Below are 16,187 nucleotides of genomic sequence, written 5' to 3'. Positions count from 1 at the left end.
TCACAGTTGAATTGCTAATGTGGCTTAGAGGGCGTTAGGAGCTGTTCGGCCAAGGAATTCATAAGAACTCGTGCAAGGACTATTTTCTGCTCCAGAGTAGCATAACAAAGCATCCCGCACACAAACAATACACTATATTTAGTTCAACAAGTGGGGAATATTATTTGGAGAAAAATTATTGGAGAACAATAGTGAACAATAGTGTTCCTTGCTGGAAAGCTGGACCATAAAGAAGCCTGATCGTCGAAGAATTGATGCTTTTGAATTACGATGCTGGAGGAGACTCTTGAGAGTCCCATGGGCTGCAAGAAGATCAAACCGATCCATTCTTAAGGAAATCAGCCCTGAGTGCTCACTGGAAGGACAGATCCTGAAGTTGAGGCTCCAAGACTTTGGCCACCTCATGAGAAGAGAAGACTCCCTGGATAAGACCCTGATGTTGGGAAAGATGGAGGGCACAAGGAGAAGGGGATGACAGAGGACGAGATGGCTGGACAGTGTTCTCGAAGCTACCAGCATGAGTTTAACCAAACTGCGGGAGGCAGCGGAAGACAGGAGTGCCTGTGCTCTGGTCCATGGGGTCACGAAGAGTTGGACACGACTAAACGACTAAACAACAACAACAAGTTTTCCTTGCAAACGGTGTGTGTGTACACGTCATCGTGGGAGCTACCGCAGTAGCTTCAGGTACTGGAAACAGGAAACCGACAGGAGAACTATACTTCCTGGCCCAATCTGGAGCTTTCAAGCTCACAGCCCCAACTGTCCGATGCTCAGGGGTAAAGCTGTTCTGGCCTTGCCAATTAAAAATTGATATATGCAGATTAGATAGCGGCGATCAACCCCTTGTGCCAATATACACGGAATGAAATAAAAATAAATTGATAATGGGAATCACAGTGGGAACATCTCACCTAATACGACTATCATTTTCAGGATGTAGGAACAATTAAAATGTTCTGCACATTATTTTGAAAAGTGCAGCAACCAGCAAAAGGAAAGGAAAGAAAAGGGCAATTAGGAAGAGTTGAAAATGCCAAATGTTTCATGAATCTAGAATTTTAAATTACCACATTTAACCCTTTTGCTGTTGAAAATGAAAGTTAACGAGGTTGCAAAATGACTGTTTCCCCTGCCTAACAAAGCATACAATTATTTTTTATTCAGAAGCTAAAGCATGGTTTTTATCTCTATGTGTATATTTATGGGCTTGTTCGTACATTCTGTACGCAGCTTGATTTTGCTACAAGGTGTGAACTAGGGATGGAGGAGAGATTTGTTGAGTTTGCATATTTATCTGAACTGAACCTACCCAGTTCACACAATAAAGGTAAAGGGACCCCTAACCATTAGGTCCAGTCATGACCGACTCTGGGGTTGTGGCGCTCATCTCGCTTTATTGGCCAAGGGAGCCAGCGTACAGCTTCCAGGTCATGTGGCCAGCATGGCTAAGCCGCTTCTGGCGAACCAGAGCAACACACGGAAACGCCGTTTACCTTCCCGCTGGAGCAGTACCTATTTATCTACTTGTACTTTGACATGCTTTCAAACTGCTAGGTTGGCAGGAGCAGGGACCGAGCAACGGGAGCTACATGAACCCAAACACAGCTTTCTTCTAAAATCTGCAGTTCTCCAAATTTTTGGATGCTAATCTCTACCCAAAGAATGCATACAGAAATGTACATACAGTGGTACCTCAGGTTACAGACGCTTCAGGTTACAGACTCCGCTAACTCACAAATAGTACCTCGGGTTAAGAACTTTACTTCAGGATGAGAACAGAAATTGTGCGGCAGCAGGAGGCCCCGTTAGCTAAAGTGGTGTCTCGGGTTAAGAACAGTTTCAGGTTAAGAATGGACCTCCGGAATGAATTAAGTTCTTAACCCGAGGTACCACTGTTTTACTGAAAATACTATGTAAAATTGCATTCTATCAGAGAGAAATTGCTTGGAGAAATCTGTCTGTCTCATGAGTGCTCCTTCGAGGGTCAGGTCAAACCATTGGAGACTTACAGTGCCTGTTGTGGCTGTAGAGACTGATATGGGAGAGACATGTTTTGTTGCAGTTGGGGCAGAGGAAGGCGCCCGGTTGTGCTGATGCCATTGCACAATGGCATTTCTTCTCCCAGTGAGCTCCTCCCAGTGTTCATTCCTCCTCTGGTCATTGCTATGGATGCCCAACCTGGCTGCCTGTCTCCAGGCACTGCAGTCTTCTGCAAGGGATGCCTGCATGGCAGGGTTGATCTTGCCAGCCTACAAGTCACCTTTGCAGACATATTTGCAACATGGAGTTGGTCTGCAAACTGGCCTGGTGCCTGAAGCCAGCTCTCCATAGAGCACACCCTTGAGACTCCTGCCATCTTCCATTCTGTGATAATGACCAAGCCAGCGTAGATGTTGCTGAGACAGGAGTGCAAACATGCTGGGAATGTGGGTTTGGGAGAGCACATGTTTGTTTGAGGCTCTGTCCTGCCATGTGACACCCCAAATCCAGGGCCGGATTTAGGTTTGATGAGGCCCTCAGCTACCGAAGGTAATGGGGCCCTTTATATGTCCAGCTGTCCTTTGTCAGCAACAAATTGTCGCTGTTTTTTTTTTTTTTTTTTTGTATTGAATATATGCTGTATGGTAATTTACAGACCTAATAGGTATCTAAAGCAATGACAGGCCTAGACAGCATCTTGAGAAGTAGAGACGTCACCTTGCCAACAAAGGTCCGTATAGTTAAAACTATTGTTTTCCCAGTAGTGATGTATGGAAGTGAGAGCTGGACCATAAAGAAGGCTGATCGCCGAAGAATTGATGCTTTTGAATTATGGTGCTGGAGGAGACTCTGGAGAGTCCCATGGACTGCAAGAAGATCAAACCGATCCATTCTGAAGGAAATCAGCCCTGAGTGCTCACTGGAAGGACAGATCGTGAAGCTGAGGCTCCAATACTTTGGCCACCTCATGAGAAGAGAAGACTCCCTGGAGAAGACCCTGATGTTGGGAAACATGGAGGGCACAAGGAGAAGGGGGCGACAGAGGACGAGATGGTTGGATAGTGTTTTCGAGCTTACCAGCATGAGCTTGACCAAACTGCGGGGGGTAGTGGAGGACAGAGGTGCCTGGCGTGCTCTGGTCCATGAGGTCACGAAGAGTCGGACACAACTAAACGACTAAACAACAACAATAGGTATCTAAAGCCATTTGCACTTGCTGAATGTAGGCACCCTATATTTAGAAATGAACCAACCAGTGATATTTTAGGGAGCAGGCTAGCAGGCGGGGCCCATAACTTACATCACAGGAGCCTACACAACACAAAACACTGTTGCTGTATGTAGGCTTTATTTTATTTGTTTTTTATCTTATATTTCGGAAATGTATTTTATCTTATATTTTATCTTATATTTCGGAAATGTACATCCAGTTGTTTTTTCCTTTAAATTTTTTTGGGGCCCCCCAAGAGAGTGGGGCCCTAAGCTATAGCTTGTTTAGCTTATATGTAAACCCAGCATTGCATCTTGATATGGCTTGTTCGCATCGCATTCTCCGTACCCTTGAGGAGGTCTTATCTGTGGAGAAATGAATGTACTAGGAGAAATTGCGTACATACCAGAGGGAACGTGTGCAAACAGTGTTCAAATTTTCAGGTGGGTTTTTCTTTTTTAAAACTGCAGGTGGGTATGGGAATGTGGTGAAGTGATGAAGTGGTCAGTCAATGTGATAACAGGATACTGGACTCGATGGGCCATTAGTCTAATGGTACATGCCAGTTTGCCAGAAGCGGCTTAGTCATGCTGGCTGCTTGACCCGGAAGCTGTACACCAGCTCCCTCGGCCAATAAAGCGAGATGAGCGCCGCAACCCCAGAGTCAGCCACGACTGGACCTAATGGTCACAGGTCCCTTTACCTTTACCTTAATGTACGGGGACACGGGTGGTGCTGTGGGTTAAACCACAGTGCCTAGGGCTTGCCGATCAGAAGGTCGGCAGTTCGAATCCCCACAACAGGGTGAGTTCTCATTCCTCGGTCCCTGCTCCTGCCAACCTAGCAGTTCAAAAGCACGTCAAAGTTCAAGTAGATAAATAGGTACCACTCCAGCGGGAAGGTAAACGGCTCTGGTTCGCCAGAAGCGGCTTAGTCATTCTGGCCACATGAACCGGAAGCTGTATACTGGCTCCCTCAGCCAATAAAGCGAGATGAGCGCCACAACCTCAGAGTCGTCTGCGACTGGACCTAACGGTCAGGGGTCCCTTTACCTTTACCTTTACATGATGCCCATATGAGGGAAATCCTGATTAGGCCAAAATCCTAACTCAGGTGGAGAGGCAAAGGTGCTCTGAACTCCTTTTGACATCCTCCACATTCATGGACAGCAATGTGTGGCCACCCACCCACAAGGTCTCTGTCTTTCTGGGGTTCATGATCAGTTTATTGATCCTCATCTAGACACTGGTCCAGAGCTTGCCCAGTCTCCCCTGACTTACATGTGCAGTCTCAGATTGGAAGTCGAATGGAATCCGTTCCGGAAGTCCGTTCAACTTCCAAAACGTTCAGAAACCAAGTGTGGATTCTGATTGGCTGCAGGAATGTGCTGCAGCCAATTGGAAGTCGCGGAAGCCCCTTCGGACGTTCGGCTTCCAAAAGAACATTCCAAAACTGGAACAGTCACTTCCGGGTTTCGATCGTTCAGGAGCTAAAACATTCAAGAACTTCCAAGGTACAGCTGTAATAGAGAAATAGAATTGTGTATCATTGGTGTCCTGATGACACCTTGCTTCAGATTTCCCAATGGCTATATATATATATATATATATATATATATATAAATATAAATATAAATATCTGGAAACCACCCAGATAGGGAGGGTGTAAATATCATCATCATCATCATTATTGGTAACCATATATATATATATATATATATATATATATATATATATGGTTAACAATAATGATGATGATGATGATATTTACACCCTCCCTATCTGGGTGGTTTCCAGCAGATATAAAAACATAATAGAATATAAAAAACTTCCCTAAACAGGAATTTTGCTGTGCAGTTCTCCAGCCAGGCAATGTGTGCAAAAACCCATATACATGAGTAAAGTGTGAACATATTGGTGAAAATGACATAGAAAAATGCATTCTGCTAAGGGAAACTGCTTTGCAAAAATAAAATAAAAATGTGCACCTTAAGCAAAGTTGAATAGATAAATCTGCACTAAAATACTGACTAATTTTCACAAGGACTTTTTACTTTTAATGCAAACTGATGTGGAAATGCAGATAAGTGAGCGTAACTACGGAACACGGGGAAAAAGAAACTGAGATTGACAGATTCACCTACCCCTAGTGCACACTCCCTCCGTTTGCCAACAGCTGGAAGTTTCCCTCCAGCTTGAAGATCCAGTGATTTCTAGCTGTCACGCAGCTGTTGCAGAGACTCACATCGTCTCCCAGTTAGAAGACAGAACACTAAGAAAAGTCAAGGACCAAATGCCTATTCAAGTTTCAATTGCGCTTTTATGCCTGGCTGTAAATTCTGCCTTCTGCTTTCTCCCTGGTCCCATATGGCTGTTTCTGTAAGCTGATGAGATTGGAGCAGGGGACTCCCACAAAAGATATTTGAAAAGTTTTCAGGACCCCTTTTCAAAGAGGCATCTTGGTTTTAAACCCCCCCCCCCAAAAAAAGACAAAACCAAGCCCTTCCTTTCCAACATGCTCAAAAGCCACTGAACTGTTGTTCAGACAAGCCTAACGTTGACCGTTGCACAATGGGGCTCATAAATTACTCACACCTTCTTTTGTGACTCTGGTCCCAGCCGCGGAAAGAGCATAGGCATGAACACACAAACACAGCAGCTTCCTGCTCTGTCCGCCCGCCCAGCCCAGCAGTCTTTTCTTGCCCTGTTTAACCTTCCTCACCACTCCCATTCAAGTTAAATCGAATGTTTAAGCAGCCGAAAGCAGGCGGCGTGATTCAGGGGCCCACATTGTTAAGTGGGTCTCCTGTTTAAACCTTTGCTAATATTTGCAGGCGTGTTTTATGTCAGATGGCAGGAGACCGGGCCTAAGCATTGGCTGCCATGTGGGTAGCGCAAAACAACAACAACAACACACCCCACAATTTCTTCCTTCTGCTTCTTACAGAAGAAATCTGTTAATGAATGTTAGAATGATGTTGGTTTAGAAATTAAGTGGTATTCAGCTGTAATGATTAAGAAAATTGGAGGGGGGAATAAAGAAAGAAAGGTTGAAAATTAAATGAAAATCAATGGTGAGGATTTGCTGAATTAATAATTAGAATTGGAATACAAAAAGGGGAGGTATGAGGAGGTCTGGGAAGTAAGTTATAAGAAAATAAGTGAATGAAATTTTATTTGTTTTTAAAATGTTTTTAGTTTTGTATTTTTCTATTTTTGTTATTTTTTCTGTTTGTGTTTTGTGTTTATTATTGTTTTTTGTATAACCTTTGAAATGTTAATAAATATCTTTTTTTTAAAAAAAGAAGAAATCTCCTCCCCCACTAGACAGGCCCAGTTTATGCTAAGGATTGCAATGGCTCAGAACACAATCTGTGTGCGTGGCTTGATTCTGCATACACACACAAACATATTGCTAAACAATTTTGAGTGTGGAATTTAGGGTTGGATGCGGAGTACAGCATCTTGAGAATGTCAGCTTTCTTTCATTTTTTAAAAAGCAAGGTTCTAGTTTTCAAAATACCCTAACGTAGGGTTGCCTTATGTCTGGGTTTTCCCAAACATTACCGAGATTTCAATGGTGGGATTTCCGAAAAGCAGTGCGTTTGTCCTGGATTTTTGGCAACATAACTGAAAAATGGTGGCGTTCCCCCTCCCCCGCCAAAAAAACTCACCAACTTGGGTGATTTTCTTAAAAAAGAAGAAGTCAACAAATTGTTTGTGTCCAGATTTTCACTTCTTGAAATATGGCAACTCTACCTAATGAGTATCAAAAAAAAATCTAGTTGTACTTTACTGTGACATAAGCTTACATGGACTTTGTGTCTTTCTTTTTTTCCTTTTTGCTGCAGGAGACTCTTTATTTGATTTTTTAAATTGGGTTTTATAAACAACAACAACAACAACAAATTTTATTTATACCCTGGCCAGAGCCGAGCTCAGGGCGGCCAACACCAGTAAAATTACAGTAAAAACATAATAGGAAAAAACCTCAATTTAGAATACAGGTTAAAATGCAATTTAAAATGCAGCCTCATTTTAAAAGTAGCCCATAGATCAAAACCATAAGGGGAGGGAAACATAAGGGTCAGACTGAGTCCAAACCAAAGGCCAGGCGGAACAGCTCTGTCTTGCAGGACCTGCGGAAAGATGTCAAGTCCCACAGGGCCCTAGTCTCTTGTGACAGAGCGTTCCACCAAGTCGGGGCCAGTACTGAAAAGGCCCTGGTCCTAGTTGAGACCAATCTAACCACCTTGTGACCTGGGACCTCCAAAGTGTTGTTATTTGTGGACCTTAAGGTCCTCCGCAGGGCATACCAGGAGAGGCAGTCCCGTAGGTACGAGGGTCCTAGGCCGCATAGGGCTTTGAAGGTCAAAACCAGCACCTTAAACCTGACCCTGTAATCCACTGGGAGCCAGTGCAGTTGGTAAAGCACTGGATGAATGTGATCCCGCGGTAAGGACCCCATAAGGAGCCTCGCCATGGCATTCTGCACCCGTTGGAGTTTCTGGGTCAGCTTCAAGGGCAGCCCCGCATGGACCGTATAATGTTATACAAATAAGTATACCAAGTCTTCTCATGTCATTTGTATATCACAAAAATAGCATGATAAATGTGGGAACATATCTTTATCGCACAACTCCTGGGGAAGGGCCGTAGCTCAGAGGTGCTGCATTTGATTTCCCCGCAAGAGTCCTCTGGTTCTGTTAAGTTGTGGGTGAACATATCAGACGACACAGCACTTCTTCAAACAGCTCTTCTTTGTTCACAGGCCAGAACAGAACTGAACTGAAGGGTTCAGCCAGCCTGCTTATACAGAGCTCCACTACAACGCAACAGTAACCCTTTCTGTAACTATCCAATCACTGAATGCCACTTTCTTTTTTTTTTTTTATAAATATTTATTAAGATTTTTTATGAAAGAAAAACATAAGTAATAAACAACATTGCTTATATCATAACAAAATTTCATAACTTGTTTAGACTTCCTCACGTCTCCTGCTCCCACTTACATTGTTGAAAAGTTTTTTCAAGCAAATTATCATCTTGTTTACAATCTTATATCCACTCATTTAAATATAATCTAATAGTTCTCCCAAAGGGTTTGTCTTTTCCTTAATCTCACTTATCATCAAATTCCAGTCTAATTTAGTGGTGGCCAATTATTTATGATCAAGCATCCTTCTTAACATTCAATCAAATTACAATATTTTTGTAAATAAATCTTAAATTTCTTCCAATCTTCTTCAATCCTTTCTTCTCCCAGGTCACTGAATGCCACTTTCAATCCCTTATTTGCATATGTGGACCTGAGTGAAAACTATCTACAGTATCCCCCTGCTGGCCCAGGGGGAGAACTTCAGTACATAACAGGTTCGATTCCCGGCAACTCCAGGTCGTGCTGGGGATTTCCCCCTGTTTAAAAAGCTGGAGAACCATTGGTAGCCAATGTAGACAATACTGAGCCGGAGGAACCTAAGGTCCCAGCTGGTATAAGGCAGCAACTCCTGCAGCTAAGCTGGTGCCAAATGTCTTGCTCTGCTTTCCATTGGACCACATCAGCGAGTCCCAGAGGTGAGTCTTGTCGTCTGGGCAGTCCTGGACCTCAATACGCACTGCCTAGCCTCGCACCCCAGGGAGGTCACTTGGGTGCTGCTAACACAGCACTTTGATTTCACCTCCAAAGGCGCACTCCATTGCATCTCAAGACAAATGGATGCCAATAAGAAGGCCTGACAGATATCTAGGCCGACACGTGTCCGTGTTGCTTCTCTTCATGGGCTCCTTGCAGCATTTCAACATGAGACGCATCCACTGCTTGCTTTTCAGAGCACGTTATACGATGAACATACTCAAAATGGAGACAGAAGGAGAACAGCTTGATCGCAGCCTGCTGCTGCCCTCTAATCTGCCTGCTGCAGCTTCTGCTGTTGCTATTTTGGCTGTTGCTTCCTTGAGAGTTGCCTTCCCTGCACAACTCCTTCGTCTATTCATTGGGGACTCAGGGGGGAACGATGGAAATCCAGTGGGGAACCTGCCACAAGGGGCATTAAGAAGGGGGAGGTCACAGTCCTGTGGCGAATGGACCAATGAATACAATAAAAACAAAAAGGAATGTATAAATATGACTGTCTGTTGTTTTGTCATTTACAAGAAAGGAGATTCCTGAGTAAACATCAGGAAGAACTTCTGACAGTAAGAGCTGTTCAACAGTGGAACGGTCTCCCAGGGGAGGTTGTGGAGTTCCCTTCCTTGGAGGTTTTCAAACAGAGGTTAGATGGCCATCTGACATGGCTACTTTAGCTGAGATTCCTGCATTGCAGGGGGTTGGACTAGATGACCCTCGACGTCCCTTCCAACTCTACAGTTCTATGATTCTCCCATTCAAAAGGGTAGTGAGTGGTTGTAAGGTAAAAAGGTAACCCTGGATGGTTAAGTCCAGTCAAATGCGACTATGGGGTTGCAGTGCTCATCTTGTTTCAGGGCAAGGGAGCTGGCGTTTGTCCACAGACAGCTTTCTGGGTCATGCAGCCAGCATGACTAAACAGTTTCTGGTGCAACAGGACATCGTGACGGAAACCAGAGTGCACGGAAACGCCGTTTACCTTCCCACCGCAGCGGTACCTATTTATCTACTTGCACTCGTGTGCTTTCGAACTGCTAGGTTGGCAGGAGCTGGGACAGAGCAACGGGAGCTCATCCCATTGCGGGGATTCGAACTGCCAACCTTCCAATCAGCAAGCCCAAGAGGCTCAGTGGTTTAGACCACAGTGCCATCTGCTCTGAGTGGTTGTACACCTAGATGGGCCCAGCAAAGGTCTTTCTGAGCTTTGGGGCCCTCAGCCAGTGACTGATCTGGGAGACTTTCAGCACAAGGCCTGACCTTACTGATTGTCTCTGTTGAGGGCGCATATCCACTGCCAAAGTGCAGAGTTCATACTTCTTAAACCCCTACCCTCCCTTCAGACTCTTTTCCAACTTGGTCTTTTCCAACAACATGCGGCTCTTTCAAACCCAATCCCCAACAAACTCAGCCTTGTTGGGTCACAGCAGCCTCCTGCCACTAAGTCACCAGAGCTTTTAAAAAGTCAAAAGAGAGAGAGAAAGAGTGAATTGAATTAATTCTTCCACACAATGCCCCACCAAATTAAGCTTCTGTAGTAAAGGTTTATTGACTGGGAAACAATGGCCCCTTAATCCCTTAGATGCTGCCAAGGTCCAGAGTGGTTGCTGCTAGCTAGCTGGCTTCTAAGTGATTATTTCTTTAGAGAACTATTCCCCCCCCCCAACCCGATCCCCTCCCTGCTCCTTTTTCTCACTTGGCCCCCACCTTTAATGTAATCTCAAAGGTTATTGAAGTCCTAAGTGCCAGAATAGCCTCAGAATCTCATTTAGAACTTTTAAGGAGAGGTGACCTTAGTTCTTCACTGTTTGGAGAACCGTCTTGCCTTGTGGCCGTTTGTGGGATGATTGCTCATTGCATGAGATGGGCACTTCATGCCAAGGCTGAGCTTAGAGGGTGAGGCAAACACTTTGGAGGCATTGTGCAGTTGACTTGAGCAGTGGTAGTGGTCGGGAAAACAATCCTGTCAGAAGAAAAGGTCCATCCTCTTTGGAAATGCCAGCAATCATTTCAGTCTTATTGTTATGTACTGATGTTCTCACCCTGGGCCAGCAGGAAGATACTGTAGATAGTTTTCACTCAGGTCCACATATGCAAATAAGGGATCGAAAGTGACATTCATTGATTGGATAGTTACAGAAAATGGTTACTGTTGCATTCTAGTGGAGCTCTATATAAGCAGGCTGGCTGAACCCTTCAGTACAGTTCTGTTCTGGCCTGTGAATAAACAAGAGCTGTTTGAAGAATCGCTGTGTCGTCTGATATGTTCACCCACAACTTAACACTTAGCAGTGAATTGAGAGATGCCCTGAAAAGATGTTGAACATTTTATTTTTTTATTTTAAAACAATTTCTATTGAAGATTCTCACGAAATACTAAAAAACGTGCAATGTCTCTCTTTGTTGTTGTTCAAATTATAAAGCCTTTTGGTTACGTTCAGTGTAAAGACAATATGGTATCCAGGGGTACGAGGAGAGAATAGAGGGGAGAGAGTGGGTGATTAACTAATTTTTCATTTTTCCAACTTGGTATATCCGTGAGGTTTTTGTTAGGTTCTCTTTCTATACATTTGTTGGTTTACATAGGCAGTGGGAGAAGGTTGAGGGAGGCTCAGGGTGTGGTTGATTGCCTTTGACTGACTGCAGTGAGATTCGCTTGCATGTATGGAAATATTATTGGGTCTAGTTAGCCATATTGATCTGTATGGATTCTGTTGGTAGATCCCTGCTATCGCTTGTCCCTTAAGGTAAAGGCAAAGGGACCCCTGACCATTAGGTCCAGTCGTGGCCGACTCTGGGGTTGCAGTGCTCATCTCGCTTTAATGGCTGAGGGAGCCGGCGTACAGCTTCTGGGTCATGTGGCCAGCATGACTAAGCCACTTCTGGCGAACCAGAGCAGCGCACGGAAACGCCGTTTACCTTCCCGCCAGAGCGGTACCTATTTATCTACTTGCACTTTGACGTGCTTTCGAACTGCTAGGTTGGCAGGAGCAGGGACCGAGCAACGGGAGCTCACCCCGTCATGGGGATTTGAACCGCCGACCTTCTGATCGGCAAGTCCTAGGCTCTGTGGTTTAACCCACAGCGCCACCCGCGTCCCTATCACTTGTCCCTTATTGCTTAATAATAATAATAATAATAATAATAATAATAATAATACTTTTATTATTTATACCCTGCCCATCTGACTGAGTTGCCCCAGCCACTCTGGGCAGCTTCCAATACAGATACAAACATAATAAAATGTCAAACGTTAAAAAAATCCCTAAACAGAGCTGCCTTCAGATGTCTTCTAAAAGTCTGGTCCTGATCATTAGTTGAAATCTCCTTTCTTGTAACTTGAAGCCATTGGTTCATGTCCTACCCTCCAGAGCAGGAGAAAACAATTCTCTTGAAACTGCAGTCCACTTTCCCTCCATCATGGGACCGAAGGCAGCATATTGTGCTCATGTGGTCCCTCATCTCCTGACACCGATCCCACTCAGGTCTGCTTAGCTTCTTTATGTACCTTCAGATCATATACCCTGAAACTCTTGGAGTTTCTCAGATCCTGACAGAGGGCAGAGAAAGAAAATCACACACCCACACCCAAATTTACCTGAGATGTTGCCAAAGTTTTATCTGCCCTGAATCTTCTGCTAATTGGATCTCTCTGACCTTAAAGAGAAGATGCAGTCTGTTATTGGGTTATACAGCTCTCACTTTCAGACACCTGCCAACTTTCCTCTCCCTCTGCACATCTCTGATGTTGCTCTGTGGATAAGAGGACTGTCTCCCGCACCACCTGTCAGTCACTCCACAGGTATGGCACAGTCAAGTGTCAAAGTTCACAGTTGGAAGCAGTGATAACCTGCTTTTTCTGCAAGTCAGCGGGGATGTAATCCCCACCCCAGGGTGTTTTCTTTTGAGTGGCACTCACTGGTGCTATTTCCGCTCGAGTTCACTTCCTTTCCGCATAAAGGGTTTGTGTCTAGCTTCTTACGCAGCTTGTTCCATGGACTTTACTGATGCTGAAAGAGCCAACTTGATTGACACACTTTCTGCCCATCTTATCTGGGGAACTGGAAAGTTTTCTCCACCCTGCCCTCAGAAGCACTTCTGTGTATCAAAGCATGGCGAATGCTTGCGGGGAGCATAGCTACTGGAAATGTCTAGACGATATCCCAGAAGATGCAATAAACATATGAAACTGATTGCATCTTTTTCTATCATGGGGGGAAGACGAGATGCACCAAAAAATAAAAATAAAAAAATGGCATGCTGTGTGCGCAGCCCATCAACTGAAGCAGGCTTCCCCAAAACCAAGTGCTTTCCAGATGTTTTCAACAACTCCCATCATGAGGGATGAGACCTCTCCCTGTCTATTGGCTACGATGGCCATTGCTGATGGGTGGTTTTGTGCACAATGGCTATGTTCTGCTTCTACTGTCAGAGCAGTGGTGTGGCGTGGGTTGCCAGAGTCCGGGTGTGTGTGGAGAGGGATGTGGGAGGGAGGGAAATGGGCAGAGTATGCATGCACAGATAAGAAAAGAAGAGTCATTCCGTATTCTGGAGAGGTCACTTTCTGGTCCACATGGAGAAGACGTTTTCAATGGAGCCCAGCAATGGAAGTTCACAGCTGTATTGAGACAGCACCGGGTGCTGAAATTTTGCACCGGGGCAACTGTGTCAGAGGCACCATGCCTCTGAGTACCAGTTGTTGGAAGTGCTGTTGTGCTGATGTCCACCTTACAGGCTTCCCATAGGAATCAGGTTGGCCACTGTGAGAATGGGATGCCATTGACCTTATCCAACAGGCTCTTCTTATGTCCTGATGTACAGTCATATCTCGGGTTGAAGTAGCTTCAAGTTAAGTAGTTTTGGGTTGTGCTCCACGGCAACTTGGAAGTAATGGAGTGCGTTACTTCTGGGTTTCGCCGCTCGCGCATGTGCAGACGCTCAAAATGACATTACGCACATGCACGGAAGCGGCGAAACGCGACCCGTGCATGTGCAGATGCGCATTTGCATCTTATGTTTACTTCAGAATGCGAATGGGGCTCCAGAACAGATCCCGTTCGTATCCAGAGGTGTATAGTGCACCCCCTGAACCAGCTGATCAGTGCTGTTGTTGGTTTTGTGACAGGGTTTTGTGTGTTCATCCCCAAAAGCAGGGTTGAAGGGAAGATCATCACAAAGAGCACCTGTTTGTACATTCAGCAGGCTAAGAATTGATGTCTTCCCAACTAACATGGAAAGTGACTATTGTGTGCCCTGTACTCACATAATGAATTCCCATTGATTCTCCCTCTCCCTTTTGATTGCAAGCAAGTTAATGCATTAATGGTCTTAGGAGCATCACCCTTATCCTTTTAATATGTATGTTCATTATTGGTTTTGCATATAATAAGGACAAACATTTTTTTTTAAAAAAAGATGTAATTGTTAATTAATTACAGCGATCATCACAAAATGAGGGCAGGGTGATGTGAGAAGCCCATTGTGGTTGGTAATGAGCAGGGCGGCATTAGTAATTAGCAGTGTGAGAAGCCCAGATTGGTAAATTAGGATAGGATAGCGAGAGAGTTTCTCCGTACTGGAAATTATCCCAAGAGAGATTATAGGAGAGTCAGGAACATCCCATGCAAGGCCTGGAGAAAGTGGATGGAGAACGATGGACATTCAGTGAAGCCGAATGTTGGAAAATTCAGGACAGACAAAAGAAAGTCTCTCAGCACATATTTAAACTATAGAATTTGCTCCTTTAAGAAGCAGCGATGGCCACCAAGTTGGATGACTTTGAAAGAGGATTGTTGTTGTTGTTTAGTCGTTTAGTGCTCCACTCATGTATTGTACTGTATTACATTGCATTGCATTGCTCACAATGTAATCTGCTCAGGGAACATGTGTTGATGGGCGGTCATATAAATCTTTTGTTGTTGTTGTTGTTTAGTCGTTTAGTCGTGTCCGACTCTTCGTGACCCTCTGGACCAGAGCACGCCAGGCACTTCTGTCTTCCACTGCCTCCCGCAGTTTGGTCCAACTCATGCTGGTAGCTTCGAGGACACTGTCCAGCCATCTCGTCCTCTGTTGTCTCCTTATCCTTGTGCCCTCCATCTTCCCAACATCAGGGTCTTTTCCAGGGAGTCTTCTCTTCTCATGAGGTGGCCAAAGTATTGGAGCCTCAGCTTCAGGATCTGTCCTTCCAGTGAGAACTCAATTGAAAGAGGATTAGACCAATTCAATACCATGACAGCTCTGCTCTATCTCTACTGTTGGAGGCAACAATGCTTCTGAATTTCAGTGGCTGGAAACCATGCGAGGGGAGAGTGCAGTTGCACTCAGGTCCTGTTTGCAGACTTCCCATTGGGACATGTTGTGGGTTGACCACTGCAAGAGCATGATGCTTGGCTATATGGACCACTGGCCTCATCCCACAGGGTTTTTCATATGATCATTTTTGCAGTTGAAGGCTAGGATTCCAAGAGCTTGTATGTGAAAAACTTCTAAATGTGCCCACTGAAAGTCTGAACTCGGAATGATATTGAACTAGATGTGGACCAGTCAATTGAGGCAAGAGGGAGGTGCTGCTTGGTGGGTCTCCTTGGGTTCCCGTATTTGGATGGGGTTTTGTCTGGAGAAGCAGTTGGGATCAGGGGACCCACCAGCCTAATTAGACCTGGCAAAAAGCCCACTTTGGCCCATGAGCCTATTTCCCATAGACAACTCCCCACTGCCCCACACCTGATATCACATGTGATAATGTCAGGTGTGAAGCTTTACAAAATACTCCCATTGGGCCCAGAGGTATTGCTGACAATGTGCTCCAAACCTCCAGATAACCCCACTCAGTGTTTTCATGTAGATGTTAAACAGCACAGGGCATTGAGCCCTGAGAAACCCCACACTGAAGGCTCCATGGGACCGAAGAACCTTCCCCAGTCAACACCCTCTGGGAACATGCACCCAAGTAGGACCAGAACCACAGCAAAGTGGTGCCACCCACCCTGAGCTCGTACAGCCATTTCAGAAGGATACCATGGCTGATGGTATTGAAAGCTGCTGAGAGGTTGAGGAGAATTAATGGGGACACATTTCCCCTGTCTTTCTCCTGACAGAGAGGTGACCAAAGCAGTTTCTGTGCTAATACCAGTCCTAAACCCCAATTGAAATGGATCTAGAAAATCAGTTTCCTCCAAGAGTGTCTGGATCAGGTCTGTAACGATTTGCTCAAGAACGATTTGCTCAAGAACCTTGCCCAAGAAGGGGAGATTAGCAACTGTCCTGTAGTTACTTAAATTGTTCAAATCCAAACAAAAACTTCTTCAGATACGAAGAAGTGTGCATGCACACGAAAGCTCATACCAAGAACTGACTTAGTTGGTCTTTAAGG

The sequence above is a fragment of the Podarcis gaigeae genome, assembly GCF_964106915.1.
Source record: "Podarcis gaigeae genome assembly, chromosome: 1".
In the NCBI taxonomy this organism is placed as follows: Eukaryota; Metazoa; Chordata; class Lepidosauria; order Squamata; family Lacertidae; genus Podarcis; species Podarcis gaigeae.
The sequence above is the reverse complement of the archived record's forward strand: the minus strand, read 5'-3'. Positions refer to the sequence as shown.